Below are 15976 nucleotides of genomic sequence, written 5' to 3' on the forward strand. Positions count from 1 at the left end.
TTGGGCATCTTTCTAGAGCTCCGACTTTTCGACCTGAAGATCACTGACGTTGTGATTTGACCACGACCATCAGATGCAGGTTCCATCAGTCCAGTAAAATAAAAAAGCCAATTATTTCAATTCATGCTCCACAGTGCCTCACAAGTGCTAAACCAACTGATCTATTTTGTTAACAAAGCTCAAGTTTTGAAATATAATATGGTCTGATTAACAATATTGGCAGGCCAATCATATAGCCAGTATGCTGTGATAATATATTAGGCTTACTGCCCAAACCTCATTCCTACAAAACTGTTTGTGTTTTTTTAATTTTTTTATTTTACCTTTATTTAACCAGGCAAGTCAGTTAAGAACATATTCTTATTTTCAATGACGGCCTGGGAACAGTGGGTTAACTGCCTGTTCAGGGGCAGAACGACAGATTTGTACCTTGTCAGCTCGGGGGTTTGAACTCGCAACCTTCCGATTACTAGTCCAACGCTCTAACCACTAGGCTACGCTGCCGCCCCAGGGGTTAATGTGAGGTTAATGCGAAAAGAAAATCTGAGCAGTAGATCTCAGCTTGCCGCCCTACACAATCCTCTCTGAGCTCTACAATTCCTTTGACCTCATGGCTTGGTTTTTGCACTGACATGCACTGTCAGGTGTGTGCCTTTCAAACTTCAAGGATGATCAATGGAAATAAGATGCATCTGAGCTCAATTTCTAGTCTCATAGCAAAGGGTCTGAATACTTATGTGAATGCATTTAGGTTTTTTGATACAATTGGTATAATGTCTAAACCTGTTTTGCTTTGTCATTATGGGGTATTGTGTGCAGATTGCTGATTTATTTTATTTGATCCATTTTAGAATAAGGCTGTAATGTAACAACATGTGGGAATAGTCAAGGGGTCTGAATACTTTCTGAAAGCTCTGTAAATGTAGAAAACCTGTAAAAACAAAAAAAGATATTTTCCCCGAGGGGGGTTATAAAAAAATACATTTAAAAAAGGTCTCAGAAGTGGAAGATGGTTCCCATTAAGATTAGTTTTCGAACAGCTGAAATAATATTTATGGTCATGGAAATTAGATTTCACAGCAGTTTAGATGGTACAACGATTATCTAAACTATACTAGCTTATCTTGTCACAAACTGACATTAGGTTAACTGAGTTTTACTATAAATTACATACTGCAATTCACAAAGATAGTTGAACACTTGTTGAAATTCTTTCAGTAACTTATCTTGTCTCTCTCTTCTCTTAACACCTATGGACCCAGAACTTAATTGAGCGTGTTGTTCATTTTAGAGACCTATTTTGTCATTTGACAAAAGTGCTCAACACATTTGTTTAATTTGGCATTTAACCTTAAATTTATAAAACAAAATGGGCTATTTACTTCATTTTTCTGTTTTAATAAAATATAATCTGAAGAACAAACAATTGTGGCAATTCATATCTTGCAGTAAAATACTTTAAGCTCAAGAGAAGGCAGGTTAAATGTTGAGCGGTTTTATGTTCTTACTTAGAAAATAGTCCTGATCATATGATCGATATCCTAAACAACTAACAATACTTAAATTCAGTCATTTAAATTATAAATACTTTTCCAATCTGGGAGGTAACCTCAAAGTATGCAATCATTTTGCTGTGTATTTTGTATGAAATCAAGGCATTAGAATGTATCAGAGACCACCAAAATAGAGCTTGTTCTGCAAAAAAGAATCCAGGGGAGCCTGGCTGGCTACTTTTTCTATTTGGCTGAATACTCCATGTGCTTGTGGAAAACACTGCATAGGTTACCCAGATGGGATCACTGGTGAAGGGCACCAGGGCGATTGAGAAGAGTAGCCCCCTTTCTTCATCAGAGCCTCTGTCCTGACCTGGACTTACTTGACAATATGAAGGCAAAAAGAAGAGGAACGACCTATAGAGAGAAACAAGTCTTTGTTTACTTGTATAGCTAAACAGGGCGTCTCTCCTGTCCCCTACCCCGCCTTATTCCAAGTTCTCTCATACTGAAGTGTCACAGGGGAGGGGTCAGTCTGGTGGTTCAGTCCAAGGGTTGGGGGTCAGCGATGGGCATGGTGTGCAGCACCTCGTCCAGTAGCTGGAGGGCGCGGTGTAGGTGGATCTCAATCCAGCAGGGGGTCTCCTTGATACTCGTCCGGGGGTAATCGGGACCCCAGCCCTTGACAAAGCTCATGCGCAGGATGCACAGTCTCCTCAGATCGTCCACACCGATGCCAGCTGCTGCCGAAAGGCCTGGGTGAGGAGAGAGAGAGCCCGAGTTGGGTTCCATTACATTGATATACCTCCCCTCCTCCCTCCGTCTCAACAGTATACATCCACACTGATGAAGTATCTGAACTACAGAACTGGTATGGATTCCTACGGATCGTCAATGACTGACCGATGCTGCATTTTGATGTGATAATTCGTAAATTACTTTAGAATGGGCTATGTGAGCATTGTATATATCTATTAGAAAAGTGGTGTGAGTGATGTAACAGGTTTGAAGTTGTGTGCGAGTCAATAGCAGCCAAGTGTTCTGTCTGTGGGAGTATGTGCGTGTTGCTCAAAGGAGGGAAGTGTTGTGCTGCTTACTGATGGCGGGAGCGATGCCTCCCACGGAGCCCGGCCCAGAGATGTTCCCAGCAATAGAGGCAGCCTGAGCTGCAGCTGCTGCCTGCGCCGTTGCTGCCTGCTGCTGCATTTGCCTGTGGCACTGATGCAGGTCAAACACCTGGGAAGGGGAACAAACAAAAACCAACATATATATATAGTGTATGTGGACACCCCTTCAAATTAGTGAATTAGACTACTTCAGCCACACCCGTTGCTGACAGGTGTATAAAATTGAGAACACAGCCATACAATATCCATATACAAACATTGCCACCTTTCCAACAAGTCAGTTCGTCAAATTTATGCCATGGTAGAGCTGCCCCATTAACTGGGAGTACTGTTATTGTGAAGTGGAAACATCTCGGAACCACAACCGCTCAGCCGTAGAAGTGGTAGGCCACACAAGCTCACTGAATGTGGCCGCTGAGTGCTGAAGCGCATACCGTGTAAAAATCGTCTGTCCTCGGTTGCAACAAGTTTCAATTGAGTTTCAAACTGCCTCTGGAAGCAATATCAGCACTATAACTGTTAGTCGGGAGCTTCATGAAATGGGTTTCCATGGCTGAGAAGTCGCACACAAGCCTAGGATCACCATGCGCGATGCAGTGGTGTAAAGTTCGCTGCCATTGGACTCAGAAGCAGTGAAAACGCTTTCTCTGGAGTGATGAATTATGCTTCACCATCTGGGAGTCCGACGGATGAATATGGGTTTGGTGGATGCCAGGAGAACGCTACCTGCCCCAATGCATAGTAAACTGTAAAGTTTGGTGAAGGATGAATAATGGTATGGGGCTGGTTTTCATGGTTCGACCTAGGCCCCTTAGTTCCAGTGAAGGGAAATCTTAACGCTACAGCATACAATAACATTCTAGAATATTCTGTGCTTCAACTTTGTGGCAACAGTTTGGGGAAGGCCTTTACTGTTTCAGCATGACAATGCCCCCGTGCACAAAGCGAGGTCCATACGGAAATGGTTTGTTGAGATCGGTGTGGAAGAACTTGACTGGCCTGCAGAGCCCTGACCTCAACCCTATCTAACACCTTTGGGATGAATTGGAACGCCGACTGCAAGCCAGGCATAATCACCCAACATCAGTGCCTGACCTCACTAATGCTCTTGTGACTGAATTGAAGGAAGCGCAGCAATGTTCCAACATTTTTTTATTTTTTTTATATATATTTTTTTACCTTTATTTAACCAGGCAAGTCAGTTAAGAACACATTCTCATTTTCAATGACGGCCTGGGAACAGTGGGTTAACTGCCTGTTCAGGGGCAGAACGACTGATTTGTACCATGTCAGCTCGGGGGTTTGAACTCGCAACCTTTCGGTTACTAGTCCAATGCTCTAACCACTAGGCTACGCTCACTAGGCTACGCTGCCGCCCAGAAAAGTGGAGGCTGTTATAGCAGCAAAGGAGGACCAACTCCATGTTAATACCAATGATTTTGGAATGAGATAATCGAGCTTTTGGTCATGTAGTGTACATTTACCACCAGCTACATGCAATTCACAGCTTGGACACCAGGGGGTGGATAACAACACAATGAACACATTGGTAAAGCTAAGCAAACAGAGGAGTTGGGACCTCCCTTGATGTAGGCGCTGGGGTAGATCTTGTGCACGGCGTCGCCGGGGGCACGGCCGGCTTCCCTGTCCAGGTAGTAGCTCTGCACAAACACTGCGTGGTCACTATGGCAACGAACCCACACGTCCCCTTCACCTTTGCACTCCAGCTGGATCCCCTTCCCGATGTGGAGCCTTGAAGTGAAAAAAAAAACAGCAGTTATTATCAGTGGCGTGATCAAATACTCTTCTGGCAATATCATGAATTCACCTCCATTCAGAGCTAGAAGCTCATCATAGTTAAACGGTAAGGGGGTGTATAGTAGGCTGGGATGCCGTACCTGGCTCTTTCAATGGCCTCTGTCCGGTGCACGTTGCTCAGCTGGCCCAGACAGAAGCGGTCTCCACCCGAAGGGTCCACGTAGCCATCCACGGTCACGACAGGACAAGTGGAGGGCACCTTGAAGGTCTCGCCCACCTGCACGTCCATCTCAAAGTAAGCGGTGGAGCACCAGTAATCGGGCGCTGCAACAGACCGCAGCAACAACACCCCAAACTCAGTCCTCTCCAGACCCACTTATGGCACTCTGAACATCTTGTCGGGTGAATATAGGTGTTGTACTTCACTTACCTGGATGGTTGGATATGGGGGGCTGGAAGCCATGCTCGTTGTGCACAGGCCCTACGAAGGTGACATGAAAGCAGCAATGTTAAATCTTGGAACGTAACTCCTTCAACCCAGTTCTGAGTTGCGGGCATTATATGTTCTAAAAGTGAAATGCATGTTCTACTACTACAGAGAGTAATCTTGATGGTGGCATGGACTCACAGTAGTGCCCTGGATGAGGCATGGGTGGGTGGTGTTGCAGGTGCCCATTCTGATGGTGAGGCATGTTGGGCATGAAGCTGCTGTTTCTCGTCCAGGTGGAGGTGGCATCTGTAAGGGCACAGGTGGATTCTTCCAGATGAGAATTGTAGGGAGAGCCACACTTCGACACTGTCCATACAGCTAGTAAATAAGCTGCGATACATTTCAAAGAGGGTCTGGGAAAGTCGGGGTTGTAAATCATAGCAAATGAGCGGGAAAAGAGAAAGTGACCACAGGTGGGCAACATAATAGGTTCCTTTTCCTAAGCCATTACATTGCAGAATGAGTTTGACATTACTGTGAGATGACTCATTTAGGGGTGTTGTCCTCTTCTGTCAACAAGCCACAAGTAGATAAGCTGTAGCCAAATATACCACCCAAACCTTGCCTATGACCTCTAATGATTTGGGTGAGGATACAAAGAGCCATAAAATTAGGGGAGATAAAGTGGATAGGGTGGTGGAGTAGGCCCTCACTTCCAGATCCAACAGAGATGCTGGGGAAGGCGGAGGTGGTGCGGGCATCAGCGAGGGGCAGCAGGCCAGCGGTGCTGAAGGGCTCCGTGGGGGGCCCAACTCGGCTGGAGGGAGGATGCTGGATGGTTTGGAGGGAGTGACCCCCATCCATGGGGGGCAGCTGGGGCTGGCCGTCAAAGTCGTACTCATCTTTTACCATCAGTCCCAGGCTGGTAGCTGAGAGCACATAGAGAGCAGCAGTCATGATACAAGTCAACAACAAACAAAACATACATTAACGGAAGATAATTCCGTTGAAAAAGTATACAACTATCAAAACGGAGGTACCGGTAACTTACCTGTGCTGGTAAGAGTCAAGCTTGATAGGTCTGTGAAATAAAATGAAAAAGATCACTCAAAAGAGTTAAACAGTAAAAAATAAACTAACCCCCAGAGGCATCAGTGCACTCACCAATACCCGGAGACACCACCCGGTCATAGTGGTAGGGGTTCACGCAGACGTTGTCACACTTCAGGTCAAACGCAAACTGGCAGTATTTGACATGCTTCAGTTCATTTTTATGCAGATCGGGCCATCTCCACAACCGAGTGTAGATCACGTGGGGGAACCCTTTACGCCCTGCTACCTGAGAACATAAGATTAAACCCATTGATTTAACTAAATAAATACTTTCTTCTTCACCCAAAAGTGCTAACAGGTCTCATACCCTATACTTTTCACCTTTACAAGATCTCATCTCGCCATTTTAACCTTTGCCGCTTATCCCAGGGGTGTATTCACTAGGTTCACTAAGAACCAAAGAAGCAAACGGGACTAACTTGAACAATGACAAAGGATCATTTTGGTTGCAAAACATTTTCTGTTACATGTTTTGCTTCGGTGTGCACTAGTAAATACACCCTTGATCCCCAGATAGTGGTGTACTCCCTACCTGCAGGCGGCCATCCAGAGTCCGCTGGATGGTGACACACTTGCTGGGGTGAGCTCCATTGGTGGTGATGGCTGTGATAAGGGAGTCCAGTTCATCCTTCTTCTCCTTCAGCTTTTTCACTAGACTTTCTATTGCTCGCTTGGCAAAGGTCTCACTCTCTGCCCCTTGCCTATGACACATCAAGCTGTGTACAATGCTCAGGCAAGCGTCGTTACTCGTAGGCATGTTGGTGATAGACATCCTGAGGACCACTAGAGTATACTACTCCGTATAGGCAATAAATAAATTTGTCCAAACTATAAATGTTGCTGTTTTGTCTTGTTTATAGTGTGGAGCAACGCATAAGAAAGATTTCGATATGAGAGGGTGTTTGTTTCCCCTCCAGTCACTGTCACTCTGGTTGTCTAGTTGTCCAAGTCATCCCAGAACAAAATTAAATGGATAGTCACACTTGCTGTGCCCCCAAAACCCACCGCTTCAAGGGCTAGGATTAAGGGAAAAAGAGGACAAGAGTGGGTTATTATGGCACTGTACATACACTGAACAAAAATATAAACGCAACACGAACACTTTACATGAGCTGAAATAAAAGATCCCAGAAATGTTCCATATGCACAAAAAGCTTATTTCTCTCAAATTTTGAACACAAATTTGGTTACATCCCTGTTAGTGAGCTTTTCTCCTTTGCCAAGATAATCCAGCCACCTAACAGGTGTGGCATATCAAGAAGCAGATTAAACAGAATGGTCATTACACAGGTGCACCACATTGTGCTGGGGACAATAAAAGGCCAGTCTAAAATGTGCAGTTTTGTGACAACACAATGCCACAGATCTCTCCAATTGAGGGAGCGCGCAATTGGCATGCTGAATTCAGGAATATATATAATATAATATATTTTTAGAGAATTTGGCAGTACATCCAATAGGCCTCACAACTGCAGACCACGTGTAACCTCGCCAGCCCATGACCCCCAAGTCTGGCTTCTTCACATGCGGGATTGTCTGAGACCAGCCACCCGGACAGCTGATGAAACTGTGGGTTTGCACAACTGAAGAATTTCTGCACAAACTGTCAGAAACCATCTCAGGGAAGCTCATCTGTGTGCTCAGTGTCCTCACCAGGGGCTTGACCTAACTGCAGTTTGGCGTCATAACTTACTTCAGTGGGCAAACACTTTAGATAGCCACTGGCACCCTGGTGAAGTGTGTTCTTGACAGATTAATCCCGGCTTCAACTGTACCGAGCAAATGGCAGGCAGCGTGTATCGAGTCATGTGGGCGAGCGGTTTGCTGACGCCAACGTTGTGAATAAGAGTGCCCCATGGTGGTGGGGTTATGGTATTGGCAGGCATAAGCTCAGGACAACGAATACAATTTCATATTAATCGATTGCAATTTGAATGCACAGAGATAGTGACGAGATCCTGAGGCCCATTGTCATGCCATTCATCTGCCGCCATCACCTCATGTTTTGGCATGATAATGCACACCCCCATGTCACAAGGATCTGTACACAATTCAAAGATGCTGAAAATGTCCCAGTTCTTCCATTGCCTGCATACTCACCAGACATATAACTCATTGAGCATGTTTGGGATGGTCTGAACTGACGTGTACAACAGCGTGTTCCAGTTCCTGCCAATATCCAGCAACTTCGTGCTGCCATTAGAGGAGTGGTCACACCAGATACAGACTTTAAAAAAAAAGTGTGTCCACACCCCTACCTTTAAAAAAATGTTTTTAAGGGTATTTGTGACCAACAGATCTGTATTCCCAGGGCCTAATGAATTTATTTCAATTGACTGATTTCCTTATCTGAACTGTAACTCAGTAACATCTTTTAAATTCTTGCATGTTGCATTTAGATTTTTGTTCAGTGTATTTGACCAATATCGCATAAGAAAAAGAAGAACCCCACACACCGCTCTCGATAGGTAAAGCTTATTAAAGAGCAGTGATACTATCGGACTCGAGGGCCTTCCTCAGAGCTTTTGTGAGTTTAAAATGTGCACCCTTATGTAGACATAGCTCCACACACATCTGTTCCAATGCATCGAATGAGGTTCGAGTCGAGGGGGAAAAAAGTGCTACCAAATATAACAATGTGCATTTCATAAATATTCTAATAAAAGGTGTGTACATAAAACGTATTAAACACATCTGTAAAACCACAATGAGGACATCTCAAGAAACACAAGAGTAATCAGAAATGGGGGCATTAATTCATGTTCACATTTACAACATAACATACATAGGCATTTCATCACTAAGATCTTTAGGAAATTATGTTTGGAGGGTGAAAATCCCAAAACATTATCCTTTGCTCAGATTATTATTTGTATCACTTCCTCTTGTCTGATATGTGAACTTTCTCTATGTCACAAAATCTAAAAAGGTAGAAATGTCATGTCTTTGGTCATTAAAATGTACTGTACAGTGAAATATAAGTATGCCCCCAATTCAACCCTTACAAAAAAGATGGCAGTTTTGAAACTGCAGTAAAAGTGCAGTAACAGCAGTCGACAGTGGTATTTTGGACGCAGTAATTGCAGTTATACTGAACTGTAACTGCAGTTACACATCAAAATTACTGCATTATTTTTTTATTTTATATTTATGATGCAGTATTTGCAAAATACTCTGAGTATACTCATACTCTAAGTGCAATCTTTTTTGTAAGGGAATTCTGATGTCCAATATAGCCAGTGTGATTTCAACATTCGTTTTTCTAAATCAAATGATGTAATTATCTTTTGTTCAATTTATATGGGAACATTCCTTGTTTAACATTATCTAGATCAAATGTGTAACGATGCCACTATTTGTATCCACTTGCATCACCTTCAAATGGAGGGAACGTATTTTGAAGGCAACCACAAATTCCAGTGACTAATCCTTATTGTGTCTAGCATCACATAGGTCAAAACTACTATTGTGGCCGACTTGGGTCAAATCACGTCTAACATTACAGCTAAATTAGCGGACTAAACTCCACGGTGAAGGATGCTTCTAATCAACTGCCACGGAGTGGAGTTTAGTCAGCTACTTCAACAGTAGCTAGTTACGGTAACTAAAGTAACCCAATGCACAATAATAAAACATTATCTGGTAGTCGGTCACAGGATGCTATTGTTGCTACAACCAGTTAGCTAACGTGCTGGCTTTGGCTTCTCAAAACTGAGATGTCAACAGAAATTAGCTGTTATTCTCAGTCCAAATGTTTACATGATCTTGATAACATAGCAAACGTTAGCTAACTATCCACTGTTATTTTGCCTGATATTAATCAAATGCAGTTTAAGCCCGTCGATTAAGCTATTTCGCTGGCTAGCTGGCAAGCAGGCAGGCTACATGCACTAGCTTCCCAAACTACGCTAGCCTCCCGTCTCGGCCTCATCCACATACCCTGCAAACGCGGTATTTCTGCTCTTGCATTTGCGCTCGAATTGTGCTGATCGTCCGTGCTTCTTTGTTCGATCATTTAAAATAACATAGGGAAATCATTTGAATTTCAAAATAAACGTAGATAAACATCAGATAAATTGGATAACAAAACACGGATTTGTATCAGCGCTTCTCGTTCCCAGCAATTTCCTCCAACATGGCGCTTTTGCGCATGGGCAACATTATGTAATATAGCACTCACAACAAACAGTGAACAGCCAGGGGAAGATAAAAATGAAGGTTAGGGAGAAATCAACCGTACGAACACTAGGTGTCGTCATATACCCACAGATCAAATAGACTTTCAACAGTACTTGATAGAGCTTGCTGCACTGATGGACAATGCTACTATTTAACATGATTTGTATATTATCTGGGACATTTTAGACACATACATACGTCTATGCCCCCCCTCTCCTCTTTTACACCGCTGCTACTGTCTGTTGTTATCATCTATGCATAGTCAATTTAATAACTCTACCTACATCTACAGTTGAAGTGATACGTTTTCATACACTTTTGGTTGGAGTCATTAAAACTAGTTTTTCAACCACTCCACAAATGTCTTATTGACAAAATGTAGTTTTGGAAAGTCGGTTAGGACATCTACTTTGTGCAAGACACAAGCAATGTTTCCAATAATTGTTTACAGACAGATTATTTCACTTATAATTAATTCACTGTATCACAATTGCAGTGGGTCAGAAGTCTGCATATACTAAGTTGACTGTGCTTTTACAGCTTGGAAAATTCCAGAAAATTATATAATGGCTTTAGAAGCTTCTGATAGGCTAATTGACATAATTTGAATCAATTGGAGGTGTACCTGTGGATGTATTTCAAGACCTACCTTCAAACTCATTGCCTCTTTGCTTGACATCAGGGAAAATTAAAAGAAATCCGCCAACACCACAGAAAAAAAATTGGAGACCTCCACAAGTCTGGTTCATCCTTGGTAGCAATTTCCAAACGCCTGAAGGTACCACATTCATCTGTACAAACAATAGTACGCAAGTATAAACACCATTGGACCACGCAGACATCATACTGCTCAGGAAGGAGACGTGTTCTGTCTCCTAGAGATGAACGTACTTTTTTTGCGAAAAGTGCAAATCAATCCCAGAACAACAGCAAAGGACCTTGTGAAGATGCTGGAGGAAACAGGTACAAAAGTATCTATAGCCACAGTAAAACTAGTCCAATATCGACATAACCTGAAAGGCAGCTCAGCAAGGAAGAAGCCATTGCTCCAAAACCGCCGTAAAAAAGCCAGACTACGGTTTGCAACTGCACACAAGATCAGACTTTTTGGAGAAATGTCTTCTGGTCTGATGAAACAAAAATATAACTGTTTGGCCATAATCACCATCGTAATGTTTGGAGGAAAAAGGGGGAGGCTTGCAAGCCAAAGAACACCATTCCAGTCGTGAAGCACGGGAGTGGCATTATCATGGTGTGGGATTGCTTTGCTGCAGGAGGGACTGGTGAACTTCACAAAATAGATGGCATCATTAGGAAGTCAAATTATGTGGATATATTGAAGCAACATCTCAAGACATCAGTCACCTGGCTACCCCTACCCCGGTCAATAGCACTGCACCCCCCACAGCAACTCGCCCATGCCTTCCCCATTTCTCCCAAATCCAGTCAGCTGATGTTCTGAAAGAGCTGCAAAATCTGGACCCCTACAAATCAGCCGAAAGCCAAGTCAACAAACAGATTACACTTTGCACTTTCTTCCACTGCAAATCTACCATTCCAGTGTTTTACTTGCTATATTGTATTTACTTCGTCACCATGGCCTTTTTTTTGCCTTGACCTCCCTTATCTCACCTCATTTGCTCACATTGTATATAGACTTATTTTTCTACTTTATTATTGACTGTGTTTGTTTTACTCCATGTATAACTCTATGTTGTTGTATGTGTCGAACTGCTTTGCTTTATCTTGGCCAGGTCGCAATTGTAAATGAGAACTTGTTCTCAACTTGCCTACCTGGTTAAATAAAGGTGAAATAAAAATAAATAAATAAAAATGACCTCGACTAACCGGTGCCCTCGCACATTGACTCTGTACCGGTACCCCCTTGTATATAGTCTCGCTATTGTTATTTTACTGCTGCTCTTTTTTTACTTGTTACTTATTTTTTTTATTCTTATTCTTTTTTTTTTACTGCATTGCTGGTTAGGGGCTCGTAAGTAAGCATTTCACTGTAAGGTCTGCCTACACCTGTTGTCATCGGCGCATGTGACTAATACAGTTTCATTTGATTTAATGTATTTTCTCTGTAAACTGATTTGACAACTGATATGCATTTCTGGGGTGGGGTGGGGTGGGTTGGGGCTAACTAAATGAGTGAGCTCTACTGTGAATGGTCCTGGCGGACTAAAAGAAAAGTGTCAACAGAAGCCAGTTTGGATTTGGTGTCACTCCTATCAAGTCCCATTGAGACCATACATCATTGACAGAAAAAATTGAATTGTTGCATCTCATTGTGTTATGATCCTCTGGTGGCTAGCAAGCTAGCTAGCTATCTAAAATTGTCCCTTTCTTAAATTAGCCATGGATGAAGATAAGAATTTGGACTTGAGGTTTTACTTAATTCTCCCTACTGGCCAATGATTTTAACAGCAGTACTGATCCAACCATTAGTTAATACATTGTTGTGCCTCTGACCTGAGAGGAGGGAAGTTCAATATGTAGCTAGATGTAGAAGGCTAATGTTAACTATCTAACATTGCCCATGAATGTAAGTTAGGCTAGCGAGCAAGCATTTAAGCCGATTAGCCTAGGACAACAAAAAAATAAAAGTGCATACTGTATGATAGAGTGATTGACCATTTCGTCAACATGAAAGAGAGGAAGATGGCATTAGTGATTCTCTACAAGTTGGGTGAGTCAATATGTTTTTCTACTTGCACGAACACGCACACACACGCACACAGAAATCAGAACCATTGACAGCCATATCATATTGTTTTTGGTATATTTTACATGTCACTGTATTAGACTAAGCAGAGGTGATTTGAGTATGTTAAAATGTTGAAGTTGAAATCAAGTAAAAATCGAATTTTATTGGTCACATAAATGTGTTTAGCAGATGTTAATGCGGGTGTAGTGAAATGCTTGTGTTTCTATCTCCAACAGTGCACTAATATCTAACAAATAATTAACAATTTCACAACAATACACACAAATCTAAAGTAAAGGAATGGAATTAAGAATATATAAATATTTGGACGAGCAATGTTGGAGTGGCATAGAATAAGATACAAGGAAAATAGAATACAGTATATGCTATACATATGAAATGAGTAATGCAAAATATGTAAACATTTTTAAAGTGATTTGTGTTATATTATTAAAAGTGACCAGTGATTTCAAGTGTGTTTTTTAATTAATCATAAAAATACAAATAAATTCAACTTTATTTAACTAGGCGAGTCAGTTAAGAACAAATTCTTATTTACGTTGACGGCCTACCCCGGCAAAACCCTACCCTAACCCAGACAAAGCTAGGCTAATTGTGCACCACACTATGGGACTCATGATCACGGCCGGTTGTGATACAGCCCAGGATCAAACCAAGATCTGTAGTGACACCTCTTGCACTGTGATGCAGTGCCTTAGACCACTGCGCAGCCTCCGAGGTTCTACTGATGGCTGTTTAACAGTCTGATGGCCTTGAGATATAAGCTGTCTCTCGGTCTCAGCTTTGACGCACGTGCACTGACCTCGCCTTCAGGATGATAGCGGGGTGAACAGACAGTGGCTCTGGTGGTTGTTGTCCTTGATGATCTTTTTGGCCTTCCTGTGACATCGGGTGTTGTAGGTGTTACGGAGGGCAGGTAGTTTGATTTGTTGGGCAACCCGCATCACCCTCTAGTGAGCCCTGCGGTTGCGGGCGGTGCAGCTGCTGTACCAGGCGGTGATACAGCCCGACAGGATGCTCTCAATTGTGCAACTGTAAAAGTTTGTGAGGGTTTTAGGTGCCAATGCAAATTTATTAAGCATCCTGTGGTTGGAGGAGCTGTTGCGCCTTCTTCACCACACTGTGTGGGTGGACCATTTCAGTTTGTCAGTAATGTGTATGCCGAGGAACTTGAAGATTTCCACGTTTACCACTGCGGTCCCGTTGATGTAGATAGGGGGGTGCTCCCTCTGCTGTTTCCTGAAGTCCACGATCAGCTCCTTTTTTTTGTTTACGTTGAGTGAGAGGATATTTTCCTGGCACCACACTCCCAAGGGCCCTCACCTCCCTAATACTACTAGGCCTAATACTGTTGTGTCGTCTGCAAACTTGATGATTGAGTTGGAGACGTGCATGGCCACGCAGTCGTGAGTGAACAGGGAGTACGGGAGGGGGCTGAGCAGGCACCCTTGTGGGGCCCCTGTGTTAAAGAATCAACAAAGTCTAGGTGTAGTTTCCTACCATCACCACCTGGGGACGGCCCATCAGGAAGTCCAGTACCCAGTTGCACAGGGTGGGGTTCAGTCCCAGGGCCCCGAGCTTAATGATGAGCTTGGAGGGTACTATGGTGTTGAATGCTGAGCTATAATCAATGAACAGCATTCTTACATAGGTATTCATCTTGTCCAGATGGGATAGGGTAGTGTGCAATGCCATGGCGATTGCATCAGCTATGGATCTATTGGGGCGGTAAGCAAATTGAAGTGGGTCTAGGGTGTCAGGTAAGGTAGAGATGATATGATCCTTGACTAGCCTCTCAAAGCACTTCATGATGACAGAAGTGAGTGCTTCGAGCGATAGTCATTTAGTTCAGTTACGGGTGAATAAAAGGACTTGAGTTCCTGTATGTTATCACAATCCCACCATGAGTAGTTAATCACGAAACATACACCCCCACTTTCTTCTTCCCGGAGAGATATTTATTCCTGTCTGTGCGATGAACTGAGAACCCTTTTCCCCGCTGGCGGTGTTTTGGATCAACTTCTGAAATCAGTTCAATTGCCCTGGGGGGTACGAACGAAGAATCCAATTCTGGAAAGTAATATTCCTGGTTGTAATGTTGGTAATGCTGGTGAGTTAATGCCGCTCTGATATCCAAAATGAGATACAGTATATTTGATGCAGGTATTTACTTTGTAACATGTATTGTTATTGACTAGAACAAAATATAATTGTATGAGCTATGATTCTGTGTACCGACATTTTGTTCACCTCTACTACATGTAGAGCTGGGATATACACTACATGCTCGTCAAACATGTCATTCCAAGATCATGGGCATTAATATGGAATAGTTCCCCCCTCTGCTGCTATAAACAGCCTCCACTCTTCCAAGAAGGATTTCCACTAGATGTTGGATCATTGCTGCATTGACTTGCTTGTATATAGCCACAAGAGCATTAGAGAGGTCGGGCACTGATGTTGGGTGATTAGGCCTGACTCGCAGTCGGCATTCCAATTCATCCCAAAAGTATTTGATGGGGTTGAGGTCAGGGCTCTGTTTAGGCCAGCCAAGTTCTTCCACACCGATCTCAACAAACCATTTCTGTATGGACCTCGCTTTGTGCACAGGGGCATTGTTATTCTGAAACAGGAAAGGGCCTTCCCAAAACTGTTGCCACAGTGTCGGAAGCACAGAATTGTCTAGAATGTTATTGTATGCTGTAGTGTTAAGATTTCCCTTCATTGGAACTAAGGGGCCTAGCCCGAACACGAAAAACAAGCTCAGACCATTATTCCTCCTCCACCAAACCTTACATTTGGCACTATGCATTGGGGCAGGTAGCATCCTCCTAGCATCCGCCAAACCCAGATTTGTCTGTCGGACTGCCAGAAGATAAAGCGTGATTAATCAGTCCAGAGAACAGTTTCCACTGCTCCAGAGTCCAGTGACAGCGAGCTTAATATCACTCCAGCCGACGCTTGGCATTGCGCATGGTGATCTTTGGTTTGCGTGCGGTTGCTCAGGCATGGAAAACCATTTCATGAAAGTCCCAACGAACAGTTCTTATGCAGATGTTGCTTCCAGAGGCAGTTTGGAACTCGGTAGAGAGGTTTGCAACCAAGGAAAGACCATTTTTACGCACTACACGCTTCTGCACTCGGC

At 43.2% G+C, this 15976-nt stretch overlaps 1 pseudogene; it reads right to left on the minus strand.

Annotated features, from left to right (window-relative positions):
* Window positions 1-1377: 1377 nt before the first annotated feature.
* Window positions 1378-10064, minus strand: LOC118357986 (mothers against decapentaplegic homolog 4-like; annotated as a pseudogene).
* Window positions 10065-15976: the final 5912 nt, after the last annotated feature.

Source organism: Oncorhynchus keta, chromosome 25 (genome assembly GCF_023373465.1).
Source record: "Oncorhynchus keta strain PuntledgeMale-10-30-2019 chromosome 25, Oket_V2, whole genome shotgun sequence".
In the NCBI taxonomy this organism is placed as follows: Eukaryota; Metazoa; Chordata; class Actinopteri; order Salmoniformes; family Salmonidae; genus Oncorhynchus; species Oncorhynchus keta.